This window comes from Syngnathus leptorhynchus, chromosome 9 (assembly GCF_054491065.1).
Source record: "Syngnathus leptorhynchus isolate UIUO chromosome 9, UIUO_Slep, whole genome shotgun sequence".
Lineage (NCBI taxonomy): Eukaryota > Metazoa > Chordata > Actinopteri > Syngnathiformes > Syngnathidae > Syngnathus > Syngnathus leptorhynchus.
In genome coordinates, this window is record NC_141203.1 from 1,488,830 (window position 1) to 1,503,873 (window position 15,044).

Sequence of the window (15,044 nt, forward strand, 5' to 3'; positions counted from 1 at the left end):
CTGTACCTTTTCCTAGAGGGCAGACGTACAAACAAAGAGTGAGCGGGGTGACTCACATCACACAGAATCGCGGGCGCTTTGCGGGTGAGACGGGAGGCGTAAACTTCCTTCAGGGAGGGGAGTGGAGCCCCGATGATTTTACTTACAGTGTTCACTATGCGCTGCAGGGCCTTCATGTTGTACTCAGAGCAGCCACCACCCCACACAGCGATACAACTGGAGAGGACGCTCTCAATGGTGCCACGGTAGAATGTGGTCATGATGGGGGGAAGAGCACTTGCTCGCCTGAGTTTCCGCAGAAAGTACAGGTGGCACTGAGCTTTCTTCACCAGCAACGCAGCGTTGGTGGTCCGAAACAAAAACAATGGTAAATAACAGCTCACTGATTAGTTTATTTATTGAATCAAATCAAAACAAGGAGTCTGGACGAAAGAAATTTAAGAGAGGCAGAGACTGAAAAATGCAGATTACTATTTCTTTGTACACTGCAATCTAAAACAACAATTCTCTCCCCATACGGTGGCATTTCTCTTTATAAAGTTCATAGATGTGCGTCTTTTCGTCTATTCCACAGAATTGTGAGCACATTCCCTGGATTATACGCATGTAAATTCCCATCCAGTTGCTGTCTCCACAACGCTATAGTCAGTCCTCCATCACTCCATAAAGTAACTGAAGCAAAGGAATTGCAATAACAAAATTGAAGTGTAATAACAAGAACACTATTTTCCTTGGCTTGCTCGTTTTCTCCTCCATTTCGAAACAAAGAGGTTCAGCCTGAGCAACTCCCCTCCCTCTGCTTCCCATTGCTTTCAGTTATGACAATGTAGCTTCAGTGAGTGGGTGTGGGGGCTATATGAGAAGTGAAAGAGGAGTGGTCAGGATTTTCTAGCTCAGGGGTCAGATCTGTTCAACCCCACTTTACTGCAGGAATTGCATCAGCCCAAGGCCCAGTCAGGCACTGATGAACGGAACCAAAAAGGAGGGACATTACAGACAGGAAGGGTGATTAGCAATTACAGACAAAGATAACTATCTCAATTGTGGGGATTTAGTTTAATGTGGAGACTCTGATGTTGAAATGTTTGCAACAAGTCAAAGTGTTTGCAAACACGTTTGTCACCTGTTACTGACACTGACAAACCCCCAAATTTGCTACATTCACAAACACTCAAGGCTCAGTGAGTGAGATGAGGGTTTAAGAGATTAACCCAAACAATATAGTCAGTCAGTCAAACAATATATTGGAAATGACTACTGTACCTTAAGTTTGGCACTTGGTGTATCATCGAGCATCTTACTGGTATCATGTGAACATCTGTTAACTTCCAACACTGGCAAAACCTTATAGAGAACATTTGCGGCATTAGTTTGAGAAGTTAACCACCACAGCCCTTTCTGCAGCATCAACCTCAGAAGGACTCTCATCTTTCACTTTGCCCCTTGTCCTCATGAAGATTGTGGGTACACCATCGACAAGCAACCAATCACACTCACATCGATCAACAATTTTGAGTTTTTACTTCATCTAGCATGCATATTTTTAGATTGTCACTGGGAGTAAGAGTAACCAAACCAAACCGAACAAAGCAAAGGGAAAACGTGCAAACACCACAAAGGAAGACATGCTAATCAGTGCTACCAAAGCATACCATACCAAAACAAATCCAGAAAATCCAAATGAGCCCTTAAATTATCAACTGATCAATGTGAAATTGATTAGGCAGGATGAAAGTTGACCCCACAATAAAAACATAAAAGTAAATAACATTATTTATCATTCATGGCTGCCAGTATCGGCTGGTATGGCACTGAAATACTGTAAAACTATTCCAAAATATTTCAGTTCATTTACAAAACCATCAGTGTTCTTCATCTTTTACACGTCTATTGAACATGTCATACTATATATCCTAATAGGTTTCAGACATGCAAGGAGGGAATGATGATGACTGAAAATTAAAGAATGCCTGTGGGAAAGGATGGGGTGGATGTTGGTAAAAGGAGACCATTTAGAAATGGTCAAGAAGATAAGACGTGAGAGGAAAGAAATTAGAATATGAGATGTGTGGGCGAGAGGAGATAAAAAAAAAAAAAAAGACTTAAATCAACTCAACTTCAGTATACAGTAAATTCTGAAAAGATATATAGACTGATAAATAGCTTGATAGATAACACGACTTGGGCTCCAACAGGCCTGGGAAAAAGCAAGCTTCCTCATGTGTATGTTTAGTTTCGGCCTGAAACGCCTTTGTGCTTTTGTTGATCTTACACCGATAATGTCTGCCTGGACAGGAAGCAGCACAATGCCAGGCAAGCCCTGAGGAAATGCTGAATCAGATCAACTCAGACACAAACACATGTTCCCTGACTCTGACACAAACAAGGCAAAATGCATCTACATTACAGCAACATTCAAATAGATTTGCTAGATGCTGATAAATCTTAAGCGATCGTTACATGCCTTCACAATCACAGACACTCTTTCCCAACATATGCATAAAATATTAAACCGGTGTCCTGATTAATATATTAAATTTATTACAAGACTCCCTTCTAACGTTAGGGAACCAAAGTAGTGTTTTCCTTTGAAATACAGTATGCAACAATGCAATTATGTTGGCTTGAAAAAAAAAAAATCAGTATGTAGATAACAATGTAGTAAAAATCACTTTTGTCAGGAATAAGCGTAACAGGGCGACCAAATGCAGCTTGGACCAGGGTTTATTGAGGCAAAAGGTAGTTGGAAGGGAGTCAGGTGGGGAAATGAAGACTCACGGCCGGCAAACAGACAGACCAACCGATATGAAGTCCACTTGGACAAGGTTAACATTCTGACCATGAGCCTCCAGACAGACCGAGGGAAAACCAGACGACAAGAACAGGAACACTGGGCACGGACAAGAATGGACACAACGGTAGACACCGACAGGGATATACACACAGGCAGGGCTTAAATATATCGGGTAATAAGAGGAAGCAGGTGACAGACATTACGGTAACGAAAGGGGTGTGGCCGAGGGAAGTGCAGGCCGAGCGTGCTCTGGCACGGGCGTGACAACTTTAGCATTAAGAAATAATGTTTCGGCGTTTTTGTTAGCAAATCACTGTCTCAAACTATACTGTATGCGTTGAATGAAAAGAAGCAGAGAGAATAATGAATATTATATATTTCGGACCTTTTTTAAGAGAAAATATTTACCATTTCACATTTAAATAAATAACCCAACCAGAGATTTTCCCATTGGGACTTTTACATTCATTATTGCTGTTCGGACCAAAAATTCAATTAATAAACACATTCACAAACACTTGTACACTTTGTACACTCAGTCAAAATCTAATTGATTTTAAACCAAATCAACAGCAGGGAAATATTCCAATAAGAATAAACTGTTGTTACAAATTAGCAACATTAAGCCTTCAGCTTCTGTCTGAAAGCGTGACGTTTTAGTAAAGTTAAGTGTTTTAATGGTTATGATCTCATTCGCTGTCAGTTTGTAAATGTACATTGTTATCATTGTTCAAACCAAAAGATTCAATTAATGAATACCGTATGATGAATTTCAGGCCATATCACTAAGCCCTCAACTTCTGTTTGAAATAGTGACGTTTTAGTAAATTTAAATATATTTTAATAGTTATGATCTGTGTGGAGTTTGCATGTTCTCCCCGTGTCCGCGTGGGTTTTCTCTGGGCACTCCGGTTTCCTCCCACATCCCAAAAACATGCTTGATAGGCCAATTGAGCACTCCAAATTGTCCCTAGGTGTGAGTGCGAGTGCGAATGGTTGTTCGTCTCTGTGTGCCCTGCGATTGGTTGGCAACCAGTTCAGGGTGTCCCCCGCCTACTGCCCGATGACCGCTGGGATAGGCTCCAGCACGCCTGCGACCCCCGTGGGGACTAAGCGGTTCAGAAAATGGATGGATGGATTATTCCACTTATATATAGAGATATATACATACATAGGAATAGGACTTTATTTATATAGCATGTTGACAACGTCTTTCGTAATATAACAAATTTTATTATAGAAGCTGGTGTAATGCCTAACACATTTTTGTTGGTGGTGTGCCTTGAGATTTTTTTTTCCAATGAAAAGGTGTGGCGTGTATAAAAAAAGGTTGGGAAACACTGGCCTAAATCAAGAAACCCCCTCATGTCTGCGAATGACCAACGCGAGCGAGACCAACAACTGCTCTGGCTAGAATATGCCCATAACACACTGCCAAGCTCCACCACAAGCATGTCCCAGTTTCAGTGTGTGTTCGGCTATCAGCCGCCACTCTTCAATCTCCAGGAGCGGACCACTGCCTGCTCCAGGTGTTCTGGTGCCGCCACTCCCGGTTTCGGCTCCTGATGTCATGGATTCAGACACCTCTGCTGAGTATTGAGCAGCTCGGCGTTGGACCCCTGCTTGGGGATGTTGGCAGCCATCCTTTGGGGATGGGGTTCTGACACGTGCCGTGCTACTTGTCACTCAGCCGGTTAACTTCCACCACACTACCAGTCACAGCCACACCCACTCATCATCTCAATCACCTGCAACTGTCCTTGTTTGTCAGCCAGCTCCTATTTACTCTTCCATCGCTCCCCTCTTGGGCAGTTAGTACAGGCAGGATGGAACAGCGCCTGGCAACAGATCAATAACGCAGCCGAAGGAACGATGAGACGGCAGGGAAGTTGCCTTGGCCTTCCTGAACACCTCCACGAGGTCGTGGTAAAAAGATGGCACCTGAGAAAGTTCAGGTGCCAGATGGGAGGGATGGTAAGCAGTAGCGACTACAGCCCCCTTCAGGCAGATCTGATGGCAACTGGGATTCCATCCCAGTACCGTCCCGGTTTCCCAGTTAATGTGGGTATTGTGCCTACGTAGCCATGGGTGACCAAGTATGAGAGGCTGCCCCGGTGCATGGAGGAGGTGGAACTGAATCCTCTCTTGGTGGTAGCTGGACGGTATTATAGTCAATGGGGAAGTAATGTGCCTGACTGTGCCCAAAAGTCACCCATCTAGAGCCCGTGCAGGGATGGGAGTAAGTCGAGGCAGTGGGCTTACCTGTAGCTGCCGAGCGAGATTTATGTCCATGATGTTGGCCTCCGCTCCGGAGTCCACTAGGGCAGACAAATCGTGAGTTTCTTGGTTCAGCATAACGCGAAGTGGCAGCAAGGTCTTACAGCCAGAGGGAGCGGGGACCATGGGGATCCGTGTGAGCCCTTGCCTTTTTGACAGAGACTTCACCGCTAGGTGTCCGTCGCCTTTTTGACAGGGAAGGCACTCCCTCCACCTCCAGCATACAAACACTTCAAACATGCATGAGACAAGCGGTGCGCCGTGATATTTCATATTCAGTCTGAATTGGCAATTTACACACGCAAGACAGCCTGGGGTGTTTTTTTTTCAGTCGATCGGGTGGCGACGATTACAGTGATCCCTCGTTTATTGCTAAAAAGTGGTTCCAAGACCCCCAATAGGTGAAAATCAACGATGTGGAGTCAATATTTTTACAATATCCGCACAAGACTTTCACCCAAGTCCAAGTCATGACAGTTGGATTTATTGTTGGTCATATTGAAGACGGCGCATGCCAATCTTTTAACAAGAGCTAACGGGTAAACATTTGTACGCCCCAATCCAGAAATGGTACATGAAAATAAAGCAACTTTACTTATCATTACCTCTTACTTCTCTACTATTACAGGTTGCTTGGTGACACACTGGTTATCACATCCGCCTCACAGTGCAGAGGTTGTGGGTTTGATTCGGGCCTCGGCCTTCCTGTGTGGAGTTTTCATGTTCTCCCCATACCTGCGTGGGTTTTCTCCAGGAACTCTGGTTTCCTCCCAGATTCCAAAATCATGCATGGTTGGCTGACAATCAATACAGGGCATTACCTGACTACTGCCCGTCAGCTGTGATAGGCACCAGCACGCCCAGGGCTCTCGTGAGGACAAGAGCTTTAGACATTGGATGGATGTTACTGATAATAGTGATAGGTAAATGAGACAGAGCTTTGGTGCACTGAAGCACTGCCTCAAAGCTTGTCTCAGCCGCACACTTAATGTGTTGGTCCATCCTCCTAGTACTTTGCTCTGCGTGTCAATCGTTTCAGTGTATCAGAGTGTTTCATTGGCTCAGCGAATGTTCCACTCTGCGATTGGTTCAGAGTTCTTCAGAACGTTCAGCACACTTTGTGGTTTGATTTTGGTGACTTGACATTTGTTTAATATTTGACTTCAAATAGAGTTTACGGTTCCCAAATGATGGGATGTGTGCTCATTTGCAATGGCTAAATCTGTCCACTAGAGGTCAGTGTTTTCTAAGGCCTTAGACACTTCAAACCATTTGAGACAAAATTGAGAATAAGGTGTCAATGCTTCAGGAGGCTCCATTTGCCCATCACTAACTGTTATTATTTTTACTGAACTTTTTTGTCTTCATGGAAAGTGACTTGGTGACCACAGTCAGTTGTCAGGTGGTGCTTTTTACCACCCTTTATTGACCTGCCAGCATGGCCTGGCTTTATGTAAACCAGCGGGAATCTTAGTGTGAGATTGATACGTAGGTCATTTCTCATCCTCAAGACCTCACTCTGTTCTCAGTCCCTTCCACCATAGTATCACTTCCTCTCCCCGGCAAAAGGGTTATTTTAGACTACAATGATCTTCCTCCAATAGTGACAAAGGGGTGGGAACCAGGAGGGAAAAGACGAGCTAAAGCCTAAGCCTGTTAAGGGAAACTTAAAATTTTCAACTCTGGGCAAAGGTTTATTGTTTTACTATAGCACCTGTTTTATCCAATATCATAATTTTATCCCAAAGTTGGGCACACATTCATTTTATAAAAGAGGTACATTGGAAACTTGAATTAATGGAACTTTGGATTTAACTGACAAAATCAACAGAAATAGTAGTGTCTGGCAGGAACTCAAAATGCCCATGCATAGAAATCAAAATCCATTAGTTCCAGACCAACCCACTGTTGTTTGTTGACACAATCAACAGACAGAGCGTCATACTGTAGTTCTCGTTTCTGTTAGTTAACAGAAATTTCAATCAGACTTGTGTCTATACTGTATTCATTTGAGGGATACATGGTAGGGACACTCAATTGTTTCTAATTTTAGAGTACTTTCAAAATGAAAAAAAAAACCCATTGAACTTATACAGCACTTTTATGGATGCTTCACAATTGTACTCAAAGGACTCAGACACCCATTCACACAGGTGGTGGTAAGCTACACGTGTAGCCACAGCTGGCCTGAGCCAGGCTGACAGAGGTGTGGCTGCCAATGAGCGCCTCGGCCCCCTCTGACTACCACCAAACATTCGTACCCAATGTGAGTGGCACTGGAGGCAAGGTTTGTGGTGTGTTGCCCAAGAACACGACACGTGACTTAGACAGAGCTGAGTTTGAACCGCCGACCCTCCAATTACTGAACGACCCGCTCTATTGCCTAAGCTACGGCTGGTCACTTTTCAAAATAGAATTTAAAAAATCTGCCCAGCTATAAACAAACCCAGAAGTACTGTATTTTTTTTCTTTCTTTTCTTTGCCTGCCACCCAGTCCAAAGTGGCCCGTGGCCCGGTGTTTGAGAATTAATGAATTATATTATGTTTAGATTTTAGCTCAGATTTTTTTCTGTGTTTTTCCCACATCACTCCATCTTTCTGGTTCACATCTTATCTTTGTCATCCTGTGTTTGGCTTACTCCTGGTCTCCAATCAGCAATCCATCCACTTGCATCTTGTCCAGGTGTACTGCATTGTTTGCTGACTCAGTGTGTTTAGTTCCCTTGTTTTGATTCTGTCATACTCTGATCATCGTCATCCTTTGTCTTGTATGGTCTGTATTGTCTTGTTTTATTGGGACTTTGAATGATGTTTTTAACCCTCCATCTCCAGCATCCTTGTTTTTACCACAGTCGAAACATCGCAAAAATAGCACATTTGTGATCCCTTTGTACTAACACGCTTGTTATACGGCTGCTGGCTATGGGCCCCAATGGATGCATATCTATTGAAATACCTGTACATTTAACCCCACATGGGCTTTGAACCTGTTAGCTACCGAAGTAAAGGTTACACTCCACAGGGCCACTTACTGCACCCACTGTTCTAGTCTAACTATTGCTTTAACACATCAATCCATGACAACCCCTTTTCACACTGGCCATCAAAACAGGCTTTTCTTTTTCTTTTTTTGATTGAAAAGGAAAAATGGCTAAATGGTAGGTTTACTCTTATGTCTCTGTTGGGAAAGCAGCTAAGGTGTATTGTTACCTTTTGAAACACTCAAACTCTCTGTTCTTATTTCTTTGGTAGATTTAATTTGAACTATGTTTAATTTATTTTAGCTCCAACAAATACAGTACCTATGTTGAGAAAGCAAAGGACACACAGAAATATAGGGGCCCCATTTCATAAACTTTGATGTCGCACATAAAGCAGTGGTTCTTAACCTGGGTTCGATCGAACCCTAGGGGTTCAATGAGTTGGTCTCAGGGGTTCGGCAGAGCCTCCACTGCGGAGTTCCAAACACACTTGATTTATCGTGTAAATTTGTGATGACGCATATCTGAACTGTTCTCGCAAAGGCAACAGCAGAAGTCACATTGATTTGCAGGTATGTAATTTGTTGTGAGTCCGTGTTAGTTTTGTTGTTTGAACAAGGTGACTGTCATGCATGGCTCATTTTGGGCACCAGTAAAAAAATCAACAGTAAGTTTTAAATTTAAAAAGAATATTTTTATTTTTCACTAAAGAGCGGTTCGGTGAATGCCCATATGAAACTGGTGGGGTTTGGTACCCCCAGCAAGGTTAAGAACCACTGACATAAAGCTAAAACAGAATCAGCAGACCTAAGGCTCTGTGCAGCTGTGTGTATAGATTTGTGTTTTAAAACATGAAAAGATACACATCTCCAGAACCTTTAAAGTTTCCCATTGCACGTTCATCCAAGGTATTCATTGTGAGATGTGCCTCCTCAGGGTACCAATTGGGTTCAAAGTGAACCATAAAGGGAGTGATGTGAGGACAAGATATTGCCTGAGGATAAATAGTCAAGTGTTCTGAAAAGCAAGCAATAAAGAGCAATAAACTATTTCTACCTTAGGGCAATATGGGCCAATTCTTCGACGTTACTGTCATTCATGTAATTAAAATAAATTCAAATGTAGGTCTTTGTCAGTAAAAGGATAAGATAATTAATTTTCCTGTTGTTACAATGCAGTTCAAAGTCAATGTCAAAGTCCGCTTTATTGTCAATTTCTTCACGTTAAGGCACACAAAGAGATCAAAATTACGTTTCCCACCGTCCCACGGTGACTAGACACAGTACACAACACTCACAATCAAATAGCACAAAAAGTAAAAACGAACAGACAAGAGCAACGAATAAGTAATAAGCAAATAACCCAAATAAATAAACAATAAATAAATAAATAGACAAATAAGAGCAGCAAATTGAGCAAGCGTGCTAATAGCAGACAGCCAGATCATAGCGCAAAAGAACAGGACGTCATGCAGCAGAGGGGGGAGGGGGGAGGGAATTCAGGATCCGCACAGCTTGGAGTACGAAGCTGTTTCTGAGTCTGGTGGTGCGGGAGCGCAGGCATCTGTACCTCTTCCTAGAGGGCAGAAGTACAAACAAATAATGAGCGGGGTGACTCACATCACACACAATCGCGGCCGCCTTGCGGGTGAGACGGGAGGCGTAAACATTGAGGGTCATCAAAAGTGTTGCATTATTATATATTGAATAAGTCAACAGTAATCCAAGTGAACCCCTGATCAGGTTATTTTAGAGTTTCCGGGTTAACTTAAGTTCTTTTTTTTTTCTTTTTTTTTTGGTCACTCACACCGTCACTCAAACACATTCACGTATGTGGGAATCGAACTCACGGTGTCGGCACGCAAGACAAGCATGTGTACCCCTACACCAGGGAACGTTTTTGACTAAGAGAGCCATAAAAGCAAAATATGTGGAAATTTGTTTCAGTGAGAGCCATAATATATTTCAAAAGTATTTACAACTAAATTTCAGTGTAATAAACCTCTGAATTTATTAATTTAAAATAATGTTGTTATTACAGTGATATACCCGTCCGTGAGTCGTCACCTTATCGTGGTGGAGGGGTTTGCGTGCCGCTATGATCCTAGGAGCCATGTTGTCTGGGGCTTCATGCCCCTGGTAGGGTCACCCATGGCAAAAGGGTCCTAGGTGAGGTGCCAGACAAAGCACGGCTCACCAAAGCCCCTTATGACGACAAACAAAAATTGACTTAGTTTTCCCTCGCCCGGATGCGGGTCACCGGGGCCCCCCTCTGGAGCCAGGCCTGGAGGTGGGGCTCGAAGGCAAGCGCCTGGTGGCCGGGCCTTCGCCCATGGGGCCCGGCTGGGCATAGCCCGAAAAGAAAACGTGGGTCCCCCTTCCCATGGGCTCACCACCTATAGGAGGGGCCAAAGGGGTCGGGTGCAAAGTGAGCAGGGCGGCGGCCAAAGGCGGGGACCTTGGCGGTCTGATCCCCGGCTGCAGAGGCTGGCTCTAGGGACATGGAATGTCACCTCTCTGGCTGGAAAGGAGCCCGAGCTGGTGTGTGAGGCAGAAAGGTTCTGACTAGACATAGTCGGACTTGCCTCCACACATAGTTTGGGCTCTGGTACAAGCCCTCTCGAGAGGGGCTGGACTCTCTTCCACTCTGGAGTTGCCCACAGTGAGAGGCGTCGAACAGGTGTTGGCATACTTATTGCCCCCGGCTGGGCGCCTGCACATTAGGGTTCACCCTGGTGAGCGAGAGGTTAGCCTCCCTCCGGCTTCGGGTGGGGGGACGGGTTCTGACTGTTGTTTGTGTCTATGCACCGAACGGCAGCTCAGAGTACCCACCCTTCTTGGAGTCCCTGGAGGAGGTGCTGGAGGGCGCTCCTTCTGGGGACTCCATCGTTCTACTGGGTGACTTCAATGCTCACGTGGGCAATGACAGTGAGACCTGGGATTGGGAGGAACGGCCCCCCCGATCTGAACCCGAGCGGTGTTCTATTGTTGGACTTCTGTGCTCGACACGGATTTTCTATAATGAACACCATGTTCAAGCATAAGGGTGTCCATGTGTGCACTTGGCACCAGGACACCCTAGGCCGCAGTTTGTTGATCAACCTTGTAGTCGTGTCATCGGATTTGTGGCCGCATGTTTTGGACACTCGGGTGAAGAGAGGGGCGGAGCTGTCAACTGATCACCACCTGGTGGTGGGTTGGCTCCGATGGTGGGGGAAGATGCCGGTCCGACCTGGCAGACCCAAACGCTCTGTGAGGGTCTGCTGGGAATGTCTGGCAGAATCCTCTGTCAGGAAGAGCTTCAACTCCCACCTCCGGCAAAGCTTTTCCCACGTCCCGAGGGAGGCGGGGGACATTGAGTCCGAGTGGACCATGTTCCGCGCCTCCATTGTTGAGGCAGCCGACCGGAGCTGTGGCCGTAAGGTTGTTGGTGCCTGCCGTGGCAGCAATCCCCGTACCCGCTGGTGGACACCGGTGCTAAGGGATGCCGTCAAGCTGAAGAAGGAGTCCTATTGGGCCGTTTTGGCCTGCGGGACTCCGGAGGCAGCTGACAGGTACAGGATGGCCAAGCGGAACGCCGTTTCGGCGGTTCCTGAGGCAAAAACCCGGGCGTGGGAGGAGTTTGGCGAAGCCATGGAGAATGATTTACGGACGGCTTAGAGGAAATTCTAGTCCACCATCCGGCGTCTCAGGAGGGGGAAGCAGTGCACAGTCAACACTGTTTACAGTGGAGATGGTGTGCTTCTGACCTCGACTTGGGACGTCGTGAGTCGGTGAGGAGAATACTTTGAAGACCTCCTCAATTCCACCGGCACGCCTTTCATTGTGGAAGCAGGGCCTGGAGACTCTGAGGCGGACTCTCCAATCTCTGGGGTCAAAGTCACTGAGGTAGTTAAAAAACTTCTCAGTGGCATGGCCTCGGGGGTGGATGAGATCCGCCCGGAGTTCTTAAAGGCTCTGGATGTTGTGGGGCTGTCATGGCTGACACGCCTCTACAGCATTGCGTGGACATCGGGGACGGTGCCTCTGGATTGGCAGACTAGGGTGATGGTTCCCCTCTTTAAGAAGGGGGACCGGAGGGTGTGTTCCAATTACAGGGGAATCACACTCCTCAGCCTCCCTGGTAAGGACTATTCAGGGGTGCTGGAGAGGAGGATCTGTCGGGAGTTCGAGCCTCGGATTCAGGAGGAGCAGTGTGGCTTTCGTCCTGGCCATGGAACAGTGGACCAGCTCTACACCCTCGGCAGGATCCTCGAGGGTGCATGGGAGTTCGCCCAACCAGTCCACATGTGTTTTGTGGACTTGGAGAAGGCGTTCGACCGTGTCCCTTGGGAGGTTCTGTGGAGGGTGCTTCGGGAGTATGGAGTGCTGAACCAACTGATAAGGGCGGTTCTGTCCCTGTATCACCGATGCCAGAGTTTGGTCCGCATTTCCGGCAGTAAGTCGGATTCGTTCCCAGTGAGGGTTGGACTCCGCCAAGGCTGCCCTTTGTTCCCGATTCTGTTCAGAATTTTTATGGACAGAATTTCTAGGCGCAGCCGAGGCGTTGAGGGGGTCTGGTTTGGGGACCTCAGCATCTCGTCACTGCTTTTTGCAGATGACGTGGTGCTGTTGGCTTTTTCAGGCCGTGATTTCCAGCTCTCACTGGAGCGGTTCGCAGCCGAGTGTGAAGCGGTCGGGATGAGGGTCAGCACCGCCAAATCCGAGTCCATGGTCCTCGGGATGACATCCTGCCCCATGTGGAGGAGTTCAAGTATCTTGTGGTCTTGTTCACGAGTGAGGGCAGGATGGAGCGCGAGATCGACAGGCGGATCGGTGCAGCGTCGGCAGTAATGTGGACTCTGTACTGGTCCGCCGTGGTGAAGAGAGAGCTGATCTAAATGGGAAAGCTCTCGATTTACCGGTCGATCTACGCTCGTACCCTCACCTATGGTCACGAACTATGGGTCGTGACCGAAAGAATAAGATCCAGGATACAAGCGGCCGAAATGAGTTTCCTCTGCAGGATGTCCGGGCTCTCCCTTAGAGATAGGGTGAGAAGCTCGGTCATCCGGGAGAGACTCAGAGTAGAGCCGCTGCTCCTCAACGTTGAGAGGAGCCAGATGCGGTGGCTCGGGCATCTCATCAGGATGCCTCCCCGACGCCTCCCTGGGGAGGTGTTCTGGGCATGTCCCAACGGTAGGAGACCCCGGGGACGACCCAGGACGTGCCGGAGAGAGTATGTCTCTCAGCTGGCCTTGGAACGCCTTGGGATCCCCGGTATGAGCTGGATGAAGTGGCTGGGGAGAGCGAAGTCTGGGAGTCCCTCCAAAAGCTGCTGCCCCCGCGACCCGACCCCGGATAACCGGAAGAATATGGATGGATGGATGGATGGATGGATGGATGTTATAATACTCACCATTAATGTGACTTCTGGTGCTGCATGGATTTGCTGATGTCTTTGTAGTCTGGTTGGTTCTTGGTGAGGTTAAGCTTCATGCAAGTGTTGAGACTTTCATCTGTTAAATGTGATCGTAGATTGTTCTTGATGTTTTTAAGATGTGAGTATGACTGCTCACATGCATACGTAGAACCAAACATGGTCAATACACCAATACTCACACGCTGCAGTGTGTGGTATGTGACAGGAAGCGCGTTTCAAGTTTTGAGAATCAGCTGGCTTCGGGTTGAAGTTTTTTTATGAACGTTTTAGCATACTTGCCATTTTTGAATGGTTTTCCGTTCCTCACTATGGCTAAAGATCCAGCAAAGCTAGCGGAATTATAGTCACCTTGCCGGGTCCATACGGCGGAGTAGCTACTGGCGAGCTTGCACCCTGCTCAGTAGCTCTTGGCACACTTTCTTTCTGCTGTCTCCCGCAGGGTATTTTGATGAAAGGGTAGCATGGCGCGTGTAGAAGTGCCGCTTTACATTCGACCGTTTCATCGATGCAATTTTGTCATTGCAAATTAGACACACCTCAGAACCTGCTGTCTCTAGAAAAGCAAATTCTTCGGTCCATTCATTCTGAAATGTACGATACTCGTCATCTTTTTTTCTTTTCGCCATCTTATTTGTCTAAGGATTAGCTTTGAGCTAATGACCAGGCAGACTGATTCAAAAGGGGGCGTTTACCTGTAGGCTACTATCCAATTAAAACAATGGACAGTTGATCCTCAGCTCCTGAGCTAATGACCGAGCAAATAAATTCTAAAGGGGGCGTTTACCTATAGGCTATTATCCAATTAAAACAATCGACAGTTGCTCCTGCAGCCAACTGCATTCCTGAACAGGATTTAGCCACGGAATATCGATGGCTGGATTAAAACAAGTGATGTTTGATCTGAAGAGCCGAAATCTGCTAGCCAGAAGCAATCATCCATAGAGCCACATCTGGCTCGCGAGCTCTAGGGTCCCAATCCCTGCCCTACATCATCAGCCACTCCCTAACTTAAATCAGGAAGCAGCGTTAAGGCCAAGGCTGTGTTATTGTAGCCAATCAGAGACAGTGTTTTTGACGTGTACCGAAGCACACTTTTTTTTGTGCACACTAGTCAGTAGTCACACACAACACTAATGGAAGAGGCAAAAATGGCGAATTAGAAGCAAGCTGATAAAAAGGTGGCGATATAAAGAGGGGCCACGCTGTGCTAATACTGTCATGTAAACAATGGCGCTGTCTTGGTACAATTCAACAGCTGGGGAAAAAAAGGGGAAAAACATTCCCAATAGTTCTTCGCTCACAGTTCTCCCAGCCACCTACCATTTACTTGTATTCCGGTATTGTTACATGGGTGTGTTGTAGTTCTCGATATTATCATTTTTTTCCTGCATTTGGTTCTTTCCTTCTCTACACAATTTGTTGGTACACGATACAGTGCGTCACGTGGTACGTTCCCGAAGCTGATTGGCTGATGCAAAGCTTAGCGCGTCAAAAGTTAATTTTACTCAGGCAGAATAAGTGTTTTTGCATTGAGCGTTCCCACGTCTCACCCCCCAAACGAATCACTCTGC

The 15,044-nt window shown here is 46.3% G+C and overlaps 1 long non-coding RNA gene across 1 annotated transcript; it reads right to left on the minus strand.

Annotated features, from left to right (window-relative positions):
* Positions 1–9,237: 9,237 nt before the first annotated feature.
* LOC147050579 (uncharacterized) lies at positions 9,238–14,664 on the minus strand. Its single transcript, XR_015067280.1, has 2 exons — positions 13,450–14,664; positions 9,238–9,627 (listed from the first exon to the last, which is right to left on the minus strand). It is a non-coding gene; the product is annotated as an uncharacterized LOC147050579 (long non-coding RNA).
* Positions 14,665–15,044: the final 380 nt, after the last annotated feature.